A 19,637-nucleotide genomic window follows, 5' to 3' on the forward strand; every position below is an offset into this window, starting at 1 on the left:
ATCTTTCCGTTCACGTGCAGTTGCCAGCGTTAGAAACGCCTTCAGCAATAAGACACGGAAAATTTGTAGCCAAAAAAAAAAAGAAAGAAAAAAAAAAGCAAATTAACGGGAACACATTTGCAAAAAACTTTGAACGTTTCCTCGTGGACGCGTTACGACCGAATTTCGCGTGTCTTCAACTTACAATATGTCTTATGTTTATACAATGTCGCTTGTGAATTAATTTCTCAAACGGTCATCAACATTGCTACATTATATGTTATACTGAAAGTGAAACGTCTCGCGATCGCTGTGACGCGCATTTCCTCAGTGTTATTATTATTATTAAAATAATAATTACACAATGGTGTTTCGTTGTATGCTTGGGCAGAGACTCGGTTCCGGGCCGAAAGACATCAAGGAATTTTTTTTTTTTTTAGTTACAGCCCTATTAAAAACATGACACACACACATGCACAAGACACCGACGACACGAGCAATTAAAAATAAACCGCATAAAAAACGCACTGTACACGGGCCGATGCGGTACCGTTGAGTCGGGTCACGATGAATTAAACAATGAGTCGTTTTTTATGTAGAGGAGTTCAGTTAGTTTTTTAATGTTTCAAAATTTGTCCGGTCTTAATGGCTAAACTATTTTGACGGGCGTCGCTAAAAAAAAATTATTTCGGTTACGGCTAAAAATATATACATGTCACAATATTATCCAATGACATTTTTTGTCGCGATTACTCGGTATTGACACACTTAGTAATATTTAATATTGCTTATCTTATCTCACCACCATGTGTACACTTCAGGGTCGGCCTGGGCCGGTTCGGTGTGCAAGTTGGGTTGGTACCTAATTTTTTTTATTTCTTTTGGAGAGGCGGTAAAATTGTATGTTACCACCACGACATTAGTATCTCCTATAAATAGTTACACAAAAAAAATGGTAGAAGTTACAGGATAATAAATTACTTGAAAATCATGTAACCAGTTACCTAGTAGTAAAAGTTTTGGAAGGAAATAATGTGAGTTGCTCAAATACTCGGAATCGAGTTGAAAAGTCACAAAAATGGATTCGGACCCTTATTATGTCTTTCAGGTGTGTATCAATTATTGTCAACAATGGTGTTTCACGTTGTTGAAAGGGATAAAATGTATTCAGTGTCATGATATAGCCGTTTCGACGGGGGACGCGACAGCTGCAGGTGTAGTGGCGACAGCGACGCCAAGGGCAATATTTGGGGGAAGTGAATATATATGTATGTATACATAAGAAGTATAAGTATATATTATAATATATAAGATATTATCGCATCATCATGATCTCACGCCTCTTTAGCACGTTTTCGAAACGTGCTCATCTCGCCTGGTGCACTTGAGGAAAAAATGTATATATATATATAAATACACATCCACATGTCCGTCTGCGGTGGTCGCCGTCAACGGTTCAAGATTGTTGTGTATGTGCAGTGTGCAAGACAGTGTATTTCTTATGATAATATTCAGCTAGTCGTGTGATTGTATGTAACATATTGGCTGAGCCTACATCGTATACAGATACAAGAATTTTTTTTAAATTTTATTTTCCACTTGTATCCACATTGGGTCCGGTGAAACCGAGTTGAAGAAATTGTTGAATTATTATATTACATACATACAGATAGTGTAATGCAATTAGAATATATATACATACAAAAATATTCTACCCGGAAACGATTAAAAAGCCACGACCCCGAGACGATACATTGAGTATATGAGCATTGAATTTACCAGGTGTCAAGGAAGTAGTGCAGAGACTAGGAAGTTGTGAAAAATAAAGGAGTTCCATTTATATATAAGACAGTGTGTAGTGAACGGAAAAATGGCCGGTGTATTGAAAATTTAATAGTTTAATTGAAAGTGATTTTTTCGGTTTGTATATAACTCCTTGTGAAAACCTGTGACCTCTCCGTCCCCACAGCTGTGCTGGCATTTTATTTATAGTATTTTGAAAATTGATTGGGCGATAAATAAATGTTATTTTATACTTGTATATACGAAACAGGACAGTTTTCGCATACATTTAACTGGTTTGAATCTAATTGTGATTTGTGATCTCTTAAGGACTGGAGATATGTTAAGATTATCTCACAAACGTGAAATCCGCTATCTGTGGGTGTAGATACTGGTTACAAAACCAACGGTAGAATGGGTCTAAGCTTGAGTCGATATTTCATATTGTGTAAAAACATTTTCGGAAATTCGTTGTCGTTACGTCCGATTTGACTGCGTTTCGACTAATTAAAAAAAACCGTGTCGCCTTGTCTGCTGCGATCGTCGACTCATACACGGTTTGATTTTATTCCCAGACATTTGCTTTTACATAATTTTATGCGGTCTCGCGTTTCAAAACCAGTCAACAGTGGTATAATTAGGCATCGTGGTTTGTCGAGGGCGCATATAATTAAAAAAAAAAATTAGTAAAATCGTTGGTTTGATTTTCATTTTTTTTTTTAACTGTTAAAAATACTCGAAAGAGTTAAAGCGTGATTTTTTAATGACTCGGTTTGAAAAATACGACATTTGGTATAAATTAATTAATCAGCTATCTCTATATGTATATTTTAACTCGAGTGCTCTCTTATAGTGTACTTATAAACTTAGTTTATGGGTGTGAAACAATTAATACTATATTCATAAGAAACGTTTCGATATCTGAATCGATTCCCAGTATAACATTCTTATGACTTCATTTTTGTGTTTGCTCCTATTGTGATGATAAAACGGCGGTCGCACCTCGTCACAACTTGTATTAGAAATTACAATAATAAAATAAGTTTTGACCCGGTCGTAAAATCGTCGAGTGCAAGTAATTTAATCGTTTATCATTCATGGCATTGGGCCGTGTGTGCGCAATCTAGAATCGTCATTACTAATTTGTGATTGATTATCCTCCAGCGAGCATTGAGCAACTATGAGTATAAAAAACGACCCTCCCCTCTGCCAAAAATTAAATATACCTATCCATGTCAAAAAGGCTAATCCAACGCTCAAGTATAATCGTATACTCAATTAGCGTAACCGATTTTACAAAAAAATTAATTACCATCTTACAATTAGCTTATACTTGTAAAATATAATTGATTACACTAAAAACCTTGGTAAAAGGCTCGCAATTATTTTTAATTGTAGTTTTACTACTTAGGTATAGTATTATATTATGTTTGGTGGATTTAATGTTTGAGCGGTGATAATTATGGATCATCAGACTCCTTGGTAATATTTGTAGCTACCGTGTTGCAATACTTGGGTTATTGTGCTATAATATTTCAAATAGTCAATTAAATCTAACAATTTACTGTGAGCAATAATTTAAATATTAGATAGATATTAATATTTCACGAATACTTCCCAAATATTATTATATTCATAATATTTTCCGCAAACATTAAGAAAGTGTTCGATTGGTCTTTTTGAGACATGGATATGTCTTATTTTTTGGGTGGGAGGATCGTTCCTGACCATTTTTAACTTGCCAGAATACAATTTTTTGTACAATTTAAAACTTAAGTGGTTCCGTCTCTGGATTGAATATAATTGGAAACGTTTTTGTTTCACAGTTTTAATTTTTTTTTTTTTACAACCGTTTGTGTTTTTTTAACCATGCCTTGCCGATTTCTTTATGTAACATAATGTGCATAGATCTATTAAACATAATACCCAATTCTTAATATTGTATACATACTGTTCGTATGAAAGTCGTTGTAGTTCGTCATCGGATTTAGTACCTATTGCACAATAATACTAATATGTTCAATGTAGTAGTTTAATGTCGATTGGGATCGATAATGGTTACCCATACTTAACGTGGTCGACGAACGCCGTTTTATGTAATTTGTCCTATTAATCTCATTCCGCGCACTAACGATGGGGCTACTTTCAATCCGAAAAATACAAATTACCAGCTATAAAGTTTTCTTTTGTTTCTCTCGCTCTCTCTCTTTGCCCTTTTTTATCCGTCCCATTAGCCTTGGATATTCTGCTGTGTCTAAACAGACAATTTATTATCACCCCGAGAGTGTATAATATATTAAGTAACGTATAAACGGCAACGGCGACCAAACATATATTACAAAGAGTATTTATGTAAACAAAAAAAAATGTTTTTTAAAATTCCAAAGGGCACCGGCACTTTAACATTTGAACCTCAACACAATGGAAACATGTGAAATTTATATTCGTCCGTTGTTCATTGTCTTGAAAATATATTATTCTTCATTCACGTCATTCATGGGCAGCGCATAATTTCAACACTAAAAAGTAATAATAATAATAGTATTAATAATTATAAGCTATTAAAAAAACCGAAACGTTTGGAGTATGTAATATGGAGTATGTATAATATTACACACATAAAAAAATTATATTTGTTGGATATAAAAATAGAATGAATGAAATCAAATTTCATTCTGTTGTGTTCATTAAATTTTTTTTTATTACACACATTACATTTATTATTATTATTATTAACTTATTATTTACTTAAATGTATATTTATTCCATCATCGGAAAAACTTTTGTTTATTCGCCAAATTGTTTTAAAAGATGTATGTATTTTTTTTATGGAGTTTCCGGACAAAGTCCATAGTCTATTGTGTCAGTTATAATAATATTGTTATTATTTGGTTTAAACCTATTTACTTTATACCTATTATATTAGTATTATGTGTAAAAAAAAAGTTATAAAAAAAATGCTTGATTCATATAATTATTAGGTCAAATTTAATTACAATAGATATAGAGATATTGAGTAATTCCGACTAAATGGGTTAAACGCAATTATAAAATTTCTCAATGAGTAATCGACAAAGTTAAACGAGTACGGAAAGTCGTATTTGGTAAGAACCTTTTGCCAATTAAAAAGGCGATACTTGACAAAATAAGTTATTGTTAAAAAGTATAATTACCGATAAAATGCTGTTAACATAATAATATGTTAATAGTATTCCATCGGTAATATATCATGTAATATATATTTTTTTATTTAAACAATATGTTATTGCCGCTGGTTTTCCAATTATTATTGTACATAATCGTGTACATGAACACAATTTTTATGAGCAAATTCTAAATGTTTTCAATTTGAACAAAACCGTCATATTTTTTTTTATGATAATTTACTTTCGACTTTAGGTACTTAAATAATCGTAATTACTATTGCGTGAAAACTATTTTGACAACTAACGGGCCTTTAACAATTTTCCTAGAGTATATGCGTTTGAATACACATATATTTTTGATTTTGATGGCAAAACAGCTGTTCAAACAAGTGGGAGATTTATATGAAATATAAAAAAGCTATTATTAATTAAGCTGTCTTGGGTAAAAATGATCCGAGACGAAAACATTTTACCGTCTCGGATGGTAAATAATTACCATCCCTTTTTTTTTTTTTTCATAAGCCAAAATATTATATTAATTAATGCGAATATCTCCGTAGGCCCGATTTGTGTTTATAATATTCCGACGGCTAACATCGTCAAACGTGCGCTTACATATTGCAGATAATATAACGAAAAATAATCGATAAAAACCCATACGAGTCTGGACTTTGGTTATTAGTTCCCACGGTGCTGAGGCCGCAATATTGCACGCTTAAAACTAATGTGGCCACGTCGCTGTTTGTCGATGATAATAATATACCAGGCTCGTCCGACACCAAACGGCCGATGCATAATAATGTCTGAAAACCGACTCCAGGACAATAACAAGTCTACGGTGTTTGCTAATTAGAGATATGGCGATGAATATGATATTTTTACGTTTTTTAATGGTGTAAAAAAACCACCGTTGGATACGACCGACGTCGAAAAAATAAAAACCCTTTGAAGTTGTACATGGCGAGCAGGGTAGAAGAAGCGTGGAGTCGAGAAAAGGAACCACCGACGCCGAGACGAAAATACAGGCGGATATTCACAGTAGACAATATTATCTATAAATGTCTTTGAGAAAAGAAAAAAAAAAGATAAAAGCCGATTCTCTGCAACCGTTGTATATAAAAAGTAGCTTCCTTAAAAATTCAAGAGATTGGGTCAGGTTAAGAACAATAATTGAACAATTTCAGGTGTAAATCGCTTATTAGTTAATCGGTTATTTTTAAAACAAATTGTTAACGTTTGAATTTTTTAATTTTCATCAATCTGTTTGTTATCTACGACTTTGCAAAAACACTACATTTCCCTTTACAATTTGAGGAACCGCTTGTCTATCATTATCTCAAACTATTGTATTGTGTCTGGCCATCGGACAATGCAAACCAAGTCAATACTTCTTTTACGTATAAGGGACGAAGGTAAACATTTTCTAAGTAGGTATTACAAAAATCTAGTCAAAATTTGTACCTATGCCAGTATAGAAAAATATGGTTTTCAAAATGTTCATAGTTTCCGAGAGAATGAGTTTCTCAGATGGATCGCATTATGTATTAATTTTTAAATATGTTTTTCGAAATTATTTTTCCTGTTGAATTTTTTAACTGACCTCAAAGCGTAATATTATACGCATTTATTGTTGACGCATACCTGAAAAGATGTTTAATTTTTTTTATTATGTAAATTGAGCTATAATTAGTAACACAACTCGAAAAATAATTTTTTATTTGAGATTAATTTGTGGTTACATGAATAATTTCTTTAGATTTTAGCACTATAATTTATGCAAGGTCGTTCGTAATTTTAATTCAGAATATTCTATTCGTTTCGAGTGTGAAAGAAAAAAAAGACCCCGTATAAAAACTCAAAGGTCAGTTTTAAATTCAGCAGAAAAAAAATCATTAACAATATTTATTTGAAACCGATTTTGTTGAATTTATCTTATTTATTTGTGTTCCAAGACAACGGTCGGGTTGCATATAAACCCGTGTAAGAGATGTCTGACCTGCAGAAACCAAGGTAGCATTAATGGTAAAACCAACAGTTTCACGTCGTACAGCCAAATAGAAAATCAACTCAACGCAGTTGTTTGCAAACACTTGTTGGATTTATTTACAACATTTTTAAAAAAAATTTTTAGTTTCGAGCTAGGTTAGGTCTCTTTCTATAGTTACTGGGTCAAAGGCGAGGCGACTGCCGACTTGTTTTTATTTATTTCTTATATATTTTTTTATTTATTTATTGGTAGTTTATTTTTAGCAAGACAACAATATACCGCTTGGATGTATAATATTATATTATTTTACCGGGCAATGCTGTCGTTCACATGAATACAAGTTTTCCATTTTTGAAAAACACGTTACAGGGATCGATACGTGATAGGAAAATATAAAACCGATAATAAGATATATACACCAGTGTGTATGGTTTTCCAGCTAATCGATCACCGTTGACGCGTAATGACCATTTATCGACTTTCCGGTCTGTTCGCAGCACAAGCACACACCGGATGGTATTAATTAAAAATCCAGATGGTGTATGGATAATATTTTCGAGCCCGCCTCCTCTTCCCTAAGCACACAGGCCAAATGTGCGTCCTTTCCGGTCGTATGTGCGTGTCCCTCGTTGTGATTTTTGCGTTCTTCTCCATATCTTATAATTTACAATATACCCAATATTATGTTACTCTACGGGGTGTGCAGCGATTTTGCTGTCACTGTCAATTTTTTGCCCACGTGTCACACGAACGTTAACCGTCTCTACGAACAAAATGGTTATCCAAATTGAAACGTCCTAAAACAGTTTACACAGTTGACGCAGAGGTCTGAGCTACAGCTACTAAGTATATGTACCTACTTAACTCGGATGTCTTAATGATATTGCGAATTGCAATTAACAGCCGATAGCTGAGCGTTAATAACATTATTATGTTTCTTTTGGCTGTATTCTTTGCTATGTCGTGAACCATTAATTTGTTTTTAAATTACTCGGATAATTATGTATTTTATTCATATTTAATTACAATCAACCAACTAACTTATATTTAGTTGGTGACTAAAAATAGGACATTTCTATACGCTGTAGGTTGTAACTACCATATTATTAAATATATATATGATGTATACTAAGCCATAAACCTTTGACTATTACTCAAATGTATACAACAGTTTGTTTTGCGCATAACAGATAATAAGTTTGTCCGACATCAACAATTCTGTGGAAGATTATAATATACTTAGTACTTTGAGATTAACGTGCGCAGCCGAAGTATAATAAAAACTAATTACTAGCTTTATTTAATAATAAAAAACTAATAAAAATATTTAAAAAGGCGTCTGGTTTACTTCCTCCTAGTATAGTATGGCTAGTCCTAGCCATGTCCTATTGGAACATGACTGGTCCCTCACGTGTTATGACCTATAGTTAACATACATACGTTAAGGCCTCAGTTTTTTTAGTAAGACAGTTATTGACGTTTTAATTGATAAGAAAAGATTCTATAATTTATAGTCTATTTTAATACTCTATAATTATCAGTTAATATCAGAAAATATTAATTATTTTATTTTAAATATCTAGTGCCTAAAAAAAAATGTTCTTGTTTTTTTGAACATTATTAATGGAATTTAATTAGAAATAAATAGAAAATAGAACCTAAAAAAAGTACACGTCATGTTCATTTGAAAGAAATATAATTTAGATGTCATTTGAACGGAACATAATTATAATTGATTTAAGTTATTGCCGTATATTTTTTTGATTTAATATTTATCATACGGGAGTTATAGGTAAAATATTTTGTTTAATGTCATTTTTGCATTGATTTGGAGGTTTCAACTCCAAAAACTCCACCAATTACATCCTAAATTGTGTACAAATGATGCTGCATTGCATTGTCAGTTTTCAAAAACAGTAGAATACCATTATCGGTAGGTATGTGTATAAAATATAAATAATTATAAAATACCGATATAAAACAGTTATACATTTTTGTATATAAACTGAACAAAATTGTTTACGTGTTTAATTTATGCAATGCGTTATTTTTTTTTTTTTAGAATTAAAAGCTTTTAGCAAAAATCAATCATTTTGTTATTTTATTAAAAAAAAAATTGAAATTAAATAAAACGTCCGGTTATCCCAATATTTCACTAGAATGAAATAAACACAAAATACGTTTTGCTATCGAATTGCGGTTTATATAATTTTAACATTGCAATGCTTCTGACTCCAACGTTGTCTAAGGTTTAAATAAGAGTAAATTTTGGACATTAAATTTATGTATTCCGACGGTTTGACGGCGTTATCCGTTCAGCAGCTGTACAATTTAATACAATTTAATACCGTCTCTGTAACGTTACCAATATAGTAATAAAATATGAGAACACGGCTGGGTCTCCGGTGCGCTTCTGTAGTGTTGGCTTGAAATCGAAATATAGAGTGGGCTGCACTACTAGTAATTAATTATTTTTAATCATATAACAGCGTACCGGCTAATTTGGCGAATGCGACCAATGAATAATTGTATCGGGAAACCGAAAGAAAACGATCAATTCAGAAGATGACGCGCCGCCCAAACAAAACCCGTATAACATATCCCCTATAAAACTTTATTTTTAAACAGTCGGTTAGGTTAAGTTTAAACAAGTAGGTTTATTATATAACAAGTAAAATGTTTTCACATAAATTTGAAATGGTAATTTAAAAATATTTGTTTAACGTAATTAAATGGCCAAGGACTGAAAAATAAATTACTGAAAATATGAGTGAACCAAATTTAAATACAAATGTTCGCAAAACAATAGCTATTATTATGTTATTAAGTTTTCCCATTTATAAAACGTAGGAATTCGGATAACAAAACCGCTTCGTAGTTTTTATTCTGCCAAAGAATAGTAGCATTACTCATTAGTATTGTATTCATTGTTGTAAAAGAAAAATTCAAAATATTGGATAATAACCAAAAAATGTTGATGAGCGAAAAACAAACGCCTTCGGGTGGTTTTCATAGCGTTTAAAACTATTTGAATGTTCTAAAAAAAAAAATGAACGAGCAATTAAATTTAATAAAATCCACGGAATATTAAGTAAAAACAAAAAACAAATTTAATTCTAAATTTGTCCGCATGTTTCCTTAATCTTGATCAGCCCACGATGACTGCCGTTGACTAATGTTTTTTTCATAGCCACCAAACTGCAGCAATGAGGTTGGCCGACTTGGGAAACTAATCCGTTAACGTTAACTTTAATTTTATTTTCGGACGTCTCGACTCTCAAGTACATAAATATATTATAATTTTAGTATAGGGAATATTAAAAAAATATACATATATATATATTGTTTTTTCTTTGTACTTATAGCGTACTTTTATTCTAAATTCCCTCTATTGTGGCTTTTCAATCAATCATAGTTTTATTAGCTTCTGCTATTACTATATTACTAATACAAAATTGCATAAACGCAAGCGGCACGGCGTGTAGAGGTAATAATTATTTGCCAATGTGGTATTGACTTTCGTCGAAGGGTTTTTTTAAAAAAATTTTAACCGATGACAAACCGTAAAAATCGCGTGTCTATCCGTAATAAAACCAGGAGTGTTCGAACATTTTTTTTTTTAAAAGCGACTGGTAATAATGAAAATATATTAATGAAACAAAAACACACACAAACCGTGTAACATACGAGCGTGCAATGGAACTGTGGCGTTGCAGCATACCGTAAGTACGGTTAAATTTTGTTTGCTATCATTAATCATCATAACTGATGACTACAATAATTACATTTAAAACAATCATTGTCGCTTATACCGTAATGACTGCGCCAGTCGCACAATATATACAGTACAATAGTGCCGGAGTGTTCTCGATAGAATATATAGAATACAGGATCTATTGTGTGTCTCGTTATAGTCATTGTATTGTTATCAATGCATTTATATACCTAATATATATATATATATACATCTGTATAGCCGATTGGGGGGGGGGGGTTATATTCTCCATGTCTAACACCAGCCCCCGTGCCCGATTGTAAAAAAAAAAAAATAGTTAAGTAAGTAAAAAAAAAACCCTAGTATTCAAGAGAGAGCCCGGTTGTTAGCATCGAAACTTTAAAGCGATCATTATTCGATACAGTCAAATCATGTTTGAATTAATATTTTCAATTTCTCGTTTATAATTATTTAAAATAATTGTTTTTGATCATATTATGTTATTTGATGGATTTAAATTAATTTGTTTTTGAGAATCATTTTCAATACTTATATAATATATCGTTCTATGTCATATTATACTTATTTAGGTGTAAATACTTTTTTCGATTTGGGTTTGAACAAAAATAATATAATCATATCTGTATTAATAAAATTATCTTGTCCCTGATGTATACTCTAAAAAGACTTTTTTGTTAACTTTGCAGGGCAGCATTGAAGCAGTCTGAAAATTCCTACACGTGAATAATCGTGACCCACAGATAACATTGTAAGTCACAACAATTTGTAGATAAAATAAAATGTATTTGTTTAATTTATTATATAAAATACTGCGCGGGATGAGCAAAGAAGAAGTATGTACTCTTTGTTTCTTTGAGCGTCTCAATTAATCATTTTTGACTTAAGATTTTCAAACAATGTTTCATAGTTGTTTGTTTTGGAGCTCGAATGTATTAAGTTTTCAATACTTCTGTACAATAAATATACAATGCAAACGCTGTCACATGTATTTAAGTGCCCTATTAAAATATGCCATTTTTATTATTATTTATGACGGTTACAACTTATGAGCTTTTGTCGGCTAAATAAAAGTAAGCTCAAAAGTATATTACGAAACGTCTATACACGCGGTTGTATACTTTAGTAAATTTTTGCAATTCCAAAAGAATTCTGTATCGTATAAAATATAAAGAGAAAAGCATTACTGTGCCGAGTTTTGCTAGTGTACAATTTATTAAATGGCAACAAAAAAGGTAGCTTGGCTTTTTCAAAAGAATGTGCGCTCGTGCTATGTTATTTCTGCATTAGTACAAAAATAGTGTGTTTAAAATCACTTGGATTCCTTTTTTTTTTTTTTAATTTTTTTATTGAAGTGTCGCTGTTAACTTGTGGTTGTTGTTCTAAGTAGATATCAGAAGCGTTGTAGCAAATTATATAGTATGTGAATATTTATGGCGCCAACGCTCGCCGCCTCTGGCATATGCAACGTACCTACTATAAAGGTAGTAGGTTATTTTTTTTTTTACCTTGGTGTTATTATTATTATATTTTTTTAGTGTTTTGATTAGTTGCATATTACAAATGAAGCGTACGCACAATACACGAATAATTTGATTCTTTACAGCCGGGGCTATTTCGTTGGACAGCTGCCCAAAACAATTTTTTTATTATTATTTTTTTTTTTTGGACTCCTTAAGTTACAACAATGAAAATGAGTAATCTGTATCTAATTAGCTATAATCATGTTATACAATCCAAATTAGGACCTGAACCTAGGCACTGTTAGGAACTTGGCCCGTGCGGTAAAAAATGTCGTTAATATAGTTTTGTAGTAATCTTAGAACGTCAATCACCATTTAATGAGACCTCATGTATGGTGGCGACGGTTAGAGGGTGAGACCTACCCCTGTCATGAGAGCTCCTCCCAATGCATCACATTATTGTAAATTAATAATATATTGAAAATGCTTTTATATTTATTAAAAAACATAAGCTGTCTACACATAAATTATTTCAAACTGTAAAATTTGAGTTATGAAAAAAAAAACGTTAGTTATTAAATTTGTTGTTGGCTTATATGATATGAATAAATTAGAATGCAAGTTGTCGCCAATTTCATAAACATCTGATAGCGACGAAATTTACTGTAGATGTAAAATTAACGCCGTCTGTTTGTCAAAAACAATAGAAAAACTCATAAGTCGAGATAATGCAGTTTATATATAGAAATACATATTTTTACCCCACGTTAAAACCAATTAATCTCCAACGAGTGACCACAACTCTCCGCCCTTGACTATTCCGTTGTAAAAAAAAAAAAATAATAATATTATTAATATTTAATTTTTAGTATTATTATGCGCATTTTTTCGTTACTTTCTTAAAGCGCGTATTTATAGCAGTTGCTCATATCTTGGCTTTGTAAGCAGCAAATATACTACATAATAAAAAAATAAAAAAAGAAGAATAGAATCCAAGTAGAGTATCTTATGTGTAATCCTTATGGCCATAAAGAATGTAACATGTTTATCCGATGAATTACACGTGGTTTAATGTAATATTTTCCATGTGTAACGCGTTTCTACGCTGATAACATTATGTTATTACTTATTATTATTATTATTATACTCTCTGGTATTATATAGTAACTATGTCGAAAACGACTATGTACAATATATAAGGAAAACATATTATGCATAAACCACAGAAACGACGGTACGATAGAAAAGCCAAAGTACATGTAAAAACGAAAAATGTACCTTACCAAGACGATGTTGGACACATAATTCAACAGACTCTACTTTTCTAACGTGTTAACTATAATACTTAACTAAGAACGAAACATTTCAAAAATAATACCTAAAATGTGTTGGTTAAAAAAATCTTTCTAGAATTATTTTTAAAAACTTAACTTTTTGAGTCATAGTGGTATTATAATATTAAAACTACCTTTTTAATATTTTTTTTTTTCGATTGTTATTTGCGGTATACTGGTATCTTGTTGAAACCACAACCAAAATTAGTTTTAAACAAATTATGTGTAACTCAAAGGGTTAAATAAATATGTGTAGGTATATTTTCCACCAACACCTTAAAAAAAAGTATTTGGAAAATATTAACACTTTATAATTTCTGTGTGGGTAGTGAATATTATTTAAATTCAAGAAGCTCATACATTTGTAGCAGTAAAATAACTAGATTAGACAGTATTTAATTTTAGTATCTAACCGTTAGTCGTTTGCTTGAGATGAAATTGCCAATTAAGTAATTTTATAATATATAATATATATTTGAATACAAGTTTTCAATAATAAATATTCAAATACTTCACAGCTCTGGCAACAACAAGTACATATGATTTAAGCTGTTGGCACATAGAAATTATAATAAAGCATAGAGTAACATTAATAGACCCTGCCCGGTAAGTATGTATGTGTGTGTATACCATACCATTTTAATCTATATAGATTTTTTTTTCTTATATTATCCTCGTGATCAAATCAAACGTCAACGCCTTCGTCCATTTATAATGATTTAATAAAGTACACTGTGTATATGTTTAATTCATGGCAATGAATACGCATACATTGTAACTCGTATATATGGTTAAGTTGTAATTGAACGTTGCGGGTATCGTGCAACATATAGTAATGACAATAATAATAATAAATAATAATATAATACCATGACGTTTGCAAAAAAAAGAACTTTTGTGTATTCTATTTGTCCTTGCCGTAAGCGTTTTTTTATTTTTAAATTCCTATCGCCGTCGGCGCTCAAATTGAATTAACACTAACGAGATTATTATTATTATTTTTAGTGTAGTTGGTTTTTAATTTTGTTTTTTATCGTTATTACTATTATCTGGCGCACGACATATTGTACGCGATACCTAAACCAAAGTGCGAACGCGCCTGTTTATTGTTATTCATTTATCATTATTATTATTATGTATTATGCAATACACCAATATAGTACAGGTCTTATTATTTTAGTCTATAGAGTGAACTATGTAGGCAGGCACATGGATTGATTGATAGGTACAAAATTAATGATGACCAAAACTCAAAGCGTTCCCGCTTAAAACAATTCATGAACCAAATCAATTAGGGTATGACTAGCTCCAAATAGTAGTCTAAGAATTTTCAAGAAAACATAATATGAATTCTGCTTTCAACTATGTGAGACATAATTATTATTACCGATGTTACACATTTTGTGTAGTGGGTTACATTATTGATGTGTGGAAACGTTTTTGTTGGAATAAACAACTTTGGACGCAATTCATAAACAATATACATACTAACCGCAATTGTAAAATTAATGTCTTTTAACAAATTTGTTTTGAAGTCACGTTGTAAAGTGTTATTATACATAAATACTTTGTCAGCGCGTCTTACGGACAATAAAGTGCATGCATATTGATCAAATACACTGGTAAAGTTTCAATTGACAATCATGCGTTTTTAATGATTGGCCATTCAATTGGTGGCAACTTAGTTTTTGCTAAAAAAAAAAACAAATTTACAATAGTAATAAAAAACCAAGAGAATATACAAGCCGTCGTCGAAAATTTGTGCGCTGTGTTATTAATAAAAATATATTGGACGGGCAATACCGGCATGTATGCGATTTATAAAAAAAAAGAATAATACATACTCCATTTATCATTTCGTAAAGCTACGGTTAAAAAAAAATATACAAAAATTCGATTTATCTATATTTAAACCTACCTCCCCTTCCGGCTCAACCGCGGCACATCCCTCGCGTTCTTTACAGTTTTTTTAAATAAGGTTTTTTTTTTATGAATAATATTATTATTGCTGCGCTTGAGGGCAAAAGCATTAGCCGTGTGCACATATTTTACGGTTTTAAACAGACCGTATAAATCAATTTTCGGTACACAAATTAGGGTAACCGGATTCTCTGGAAATAATAATATTATTATTATTAGTATTATAATTATACTGGACAAAATATGCGCATCAAAACCGACCCAGAAGAGAATTCGTCGAATCGCCAAAGCCGGGCATTCGCACAAAACCGCATTATAATTTAACATAGATTTTTTGGAAAAAAAACAAAGGACGGCCCAGACAAAAATTCACGTTTTACTTGTAAAAAAAAAAATGTTAATTATTTTTTTTTTAATGTGTAAAATGAACGTCGAATTCTGGAAAATGCTTTTAATTAAGGAAAAAAAATCATTTTGTTTAGTTAGCGAGTTAAATGCGATTTTATTCCCAGAATTTTATCCGAATCTAAAAAAAATTACTCGATTAAAGCAATCTTAGACAGGCCAAAAAATAGACAGCAGACGATGCTTTTGCATTTTCGGAGATTTTAGGCCAATAACTATTACCAGTTACCTAAAAGAAATGTATTAAATTAAAAATGTCTTATTGAGAAGATTTCGTTTACTTAATGTCAATCACAATATTTTCTATACAATAAGACATAAGCACAAAAATATAACAAAATATAAGTACATCTGTCGTACTATATTTTAAATAATTAAGTTCTAATTTCTAGCATTTGTTTTTTATGCCTATAATACCTATATGTATAGTCACTTCTTTTGTGGTAATTATATATTTTTTTAAATATTTTAAGGATATTTGCAAAAATTGTGAAAATATTTTTAGATCATATTTTTGCAGGAAATCAACATGGTTACTACTGTTTATGAAAAGAGGAAGTAGAAGTTATTTGTGATTAGTGTACTAACAATAAGAGGCGTATACAATAATTTTGTTTAAAAATATTCTGAAAATTGAGGCTTGGGCATCCGAATGACTGGATTAAACATTTTTTAGTTAAAATGTATAATGGTTTGTGTTTTAAAATGTTATGACTAGTTTAACTGTGAATAATACCGTTTTAAATAATTAGTATTTACTACACCAGTTGCAATGGCCGCATTCAGTAATCACATTTGGTATGTAGTAAGTTATTAATTTACATTTTTTTTTTTACGAATCGCCTACATATAGCCGATCGACTCTATTAAGTACTCTTTAACTATACAACTATTAGGTCATTGAATTATATTAACAGTTAGTTGTTATGATTAAGTTTCATTATTTCAATGTTTGTACAAACTATGTAATTTTTTTTTAGGTGCTGATAAAGCTATTTTTTACGTTTATTTATTTAAAAGCTCTCGGTTAAACGTGGGCACGTGTTGATTTAGTTGAAATAAAACAGGTCTACATAAAAATGAATTTCCAAGAAATATCTCATGGTCAATAAATATTGTTAAATCAAATCCGGCATTTTTTATTTCAAAAACAAATAATCAATTACAAGTAAAATTTAATTATTTTAATAATTAAAAAAAAGCTAAAAAAAATAATGTTTTATTGCTTTTGATATAGATAAAAAAATATGATCTTGATTTAGTTGGAACTTCTTATTAAATAATGTTTTGATTTGTATGTAGACTTGCTGTTTTAACAAAACATTCAGAGTAAAAATTGAAAATTTGTGTAAATAATTTTTTATTGGTTTAAATAGCTTGGCTAAATTTATATTTGAAACTATTATTTTGATCTTTGGATCAAATTAAAATACAAATTATGTATGTGAGTTTTTATGTAAATTTTTATTTATTAAATACAAATAAATAAATTTACAATAATAAATATTGTAAATTCAATTAATTATTAAATGATAGTATATTATATTTCAACGAAGTCCACTTTATTGTTTTGTCTATATAATTTATGTATTTGAGTAACCATGGTTAATGTGACGAGGGTGTTGTTGAACTTCAAATATGTCTTTAGACAAAACACAATCATCGTTTCTTAGAATCTGTATTCAGTAATCGTACTCGAAGACGTGTAATCAATTACTTATAGTTTTTTTTTCAGCGTAATCAAGGCGATTAAAATGTAAAAACACATTTAAGTTCTTATATTAATTGTATTTCTAGTACAAAATACCGATTATATAGATTTATGTAATGCACATATTATAATGTTTAGTATACAGATAACGATTTCACGGGTAAGTAATAATACATACATTTTTTTTTAATTTACATAAGGCGAGCTTTAAATGTCCTACTGGCTATACACGTGAAACCTTTTATAAAACACGACCTAGTAGTCGTGTAAAGTACAAATAAAAACAGCTCAGTACATAATAATAGTATTATAGTCAAAAAGCAATCGTAGATATGTGGTATTGATTTCTTCTAGTGCTCGCCACGTTCCCCTTGACCTTAAATGCATAAGTGTACATAGTTTTGTACTTAGATAAGTAAGTTATCACCTGAGTGTTATGACCGTTTTGAAATGATACCTTAGAGTCGTGAGGCGACTCGACATGTTTTCATGAGAGCTGAGATGATTGAGATCTGTATGTTTCAATCAGAAAATTAAACTATAGATGAATCTAGTGCTGACCTGCGTTTAGATTTCTTTTTTGTTAATTATTTTGTTTTACCTTGAATAAATCTCTTTGTAATTGAAAATTACCGAATTATCCGAGTAAAATAATTCAAACACTGTGCATTTCTATATTATACCGCTCTGGTTTTATACTGTGCTGATTTTTAACGACAGCCTATATACGTGCGATTCAAGTAGCTTTTTGAAAAATAACGACCCATCTGTAAACCGTTTGAAATTGTTAGAGAAAGACAATCGGAGACAAGTGGGTATGTGTGTGGGTTTTTTTAGCCTAGGGCGAAACCATGTATTTGTATGGGACGGGTTGATATGTTTTATTTGTGTAGACAATTATTGTCGGACGTTAAATTGATCACCCGGCATTGCATTCTGGATAAGGAGCACTGTGTATACTTTACTTACTCGGTGTTTACTTTCGGATTTATCCTTATTGATCGTTTTGATGCGATCTACAGCGGCTGCAGTCGGTCGTTTTCGTTGAAAGTACATTTTCACAAAATCCCTTACGACCCTCGTGGAATAAGATCCGGTAGTTTTTTTTTGAAGGATCGCTCTTGGCGTTTCCGTTTGCTGCTTATCTATCGTCGAATCCGCTAATTCCTCTCGTTACGGTGTCTTTTGGGTGGCAAATGCTTTTCGAGAGGGATTGCGCATTGTGCAAAGGCCGGGCATAACCTGTGTGCTCGCACATTAGGGGGAAAAACACCGAAGATCTCAGCACTATAATAATTGGACACGTTTTTTTCCCTGTTCACGCCCTTTGTTCGGCCCGAGGGTCGGCTAAAAAGACCCAGAGGGTTGTATAAATAATTGCTAAAGAAAATAATACCAGACCGGAACACGGTGAGACCTGGGCGAGTCCGGGTAACCTTAAATCATTTACAATAGTACGAGCTGAGGTGGATATATCCGCGGAAATGGGCAAAATCCGGATTACAGAAATTGTCGAGAATCCAAAACATATAAATATTTCAAAATAGGTTAAAAATACATTTTATTTAAGAATCCTACTATGATTTTGCAATGTTCCAAATTCTGCCCAACTCTGACGTCGGTTTTTTTTAAGTATTCAAGTCAAAAGAAATACACGTTTTTATTTGAAATTTTATTACTTGACAATAAAAAAAAATTATAAATAAAAATGTTTTAGCTGAAATCGTCGCTGAACCATAGTTTAGTGCAATGGATAAATCACAGACTCGAACCATTACCGTGGCACGAATTAGTAATAATATTAGGTTTTACCGTGATGGTATATGTACTATTATTATTCTTATAATAGTTCATACTTGCCACCAGAGTTATAGACACAACCGCACAGGGAAAACAGCGTGTGCGCTAATATATTACCGCTTTAACCCTGAAGTGGGTACACAAAGATTATTTTTGTAGATTAAGAAGATACATAAACGGCGCTCGCAGGACCGTCGTTTTTCATCACGTTTAATATTGTATGCTCTATAACGTTGCATTATCATAGGATAATATTATCCGGTTAAGTTGTGTTTATGCAAAGCTCTTTGCCCAGGTCCAGCTGCCGCCAAACCGTAATACGATAATATATTATTATTATACGACCGTTGCACTTTAGATTTTCCATAACGTTGCGC

At 31.2% G+C, this 19,637-nt stretch overlaps 1 protein-coding gene across 3 annotated transcripts in view; it reads left to right on the top strand.

Moving 5' to 3' along the window:
* LOC126833295 (uncharacterized) overlaps positions 1 to 19,637 on the top strand; it is a 56,989-nt gene that overhangs the window by 32,159 nt on the left and 5,193 nt on the right. The window contains exon 3 of one of the 3 annotated variants that reach the window (XR_007684930.1): positions 11,317 to 11,381. The exons of 1 other annotated variant lie outside the window; for it this stretch is intronic. The gene's annotated coding sequence lies outside the window, so the exon portion shown is untranslated. Of the gene's footprint in view, positions 1 to 11,316; positions 11,382 to 19,637 lie in introns of those variants that run through there. One more of the 3 variants, XM_050564549.1, reaches the window with a different exon arrangement.

The sequence above is a fragment of the Adelges cooleyi genome, unplaced genomic scaffold (assembly GCF_023614345.1).
Source record: "Adelges cooleyi isolate 19-005CV unplaced genomic scaffold, UGA_ACOO_1.1 ACOO_flye_CR_arks_rails_tigmint_CR_PRNA_2, whole genome shotgun sequence".
Classification (NCBI taxonomy): Eukaryota; Metazoa; Arthropoda; class Insecta; order Hemiptera; family Adelgidae; genus Adelges; species Adelges cooleyi.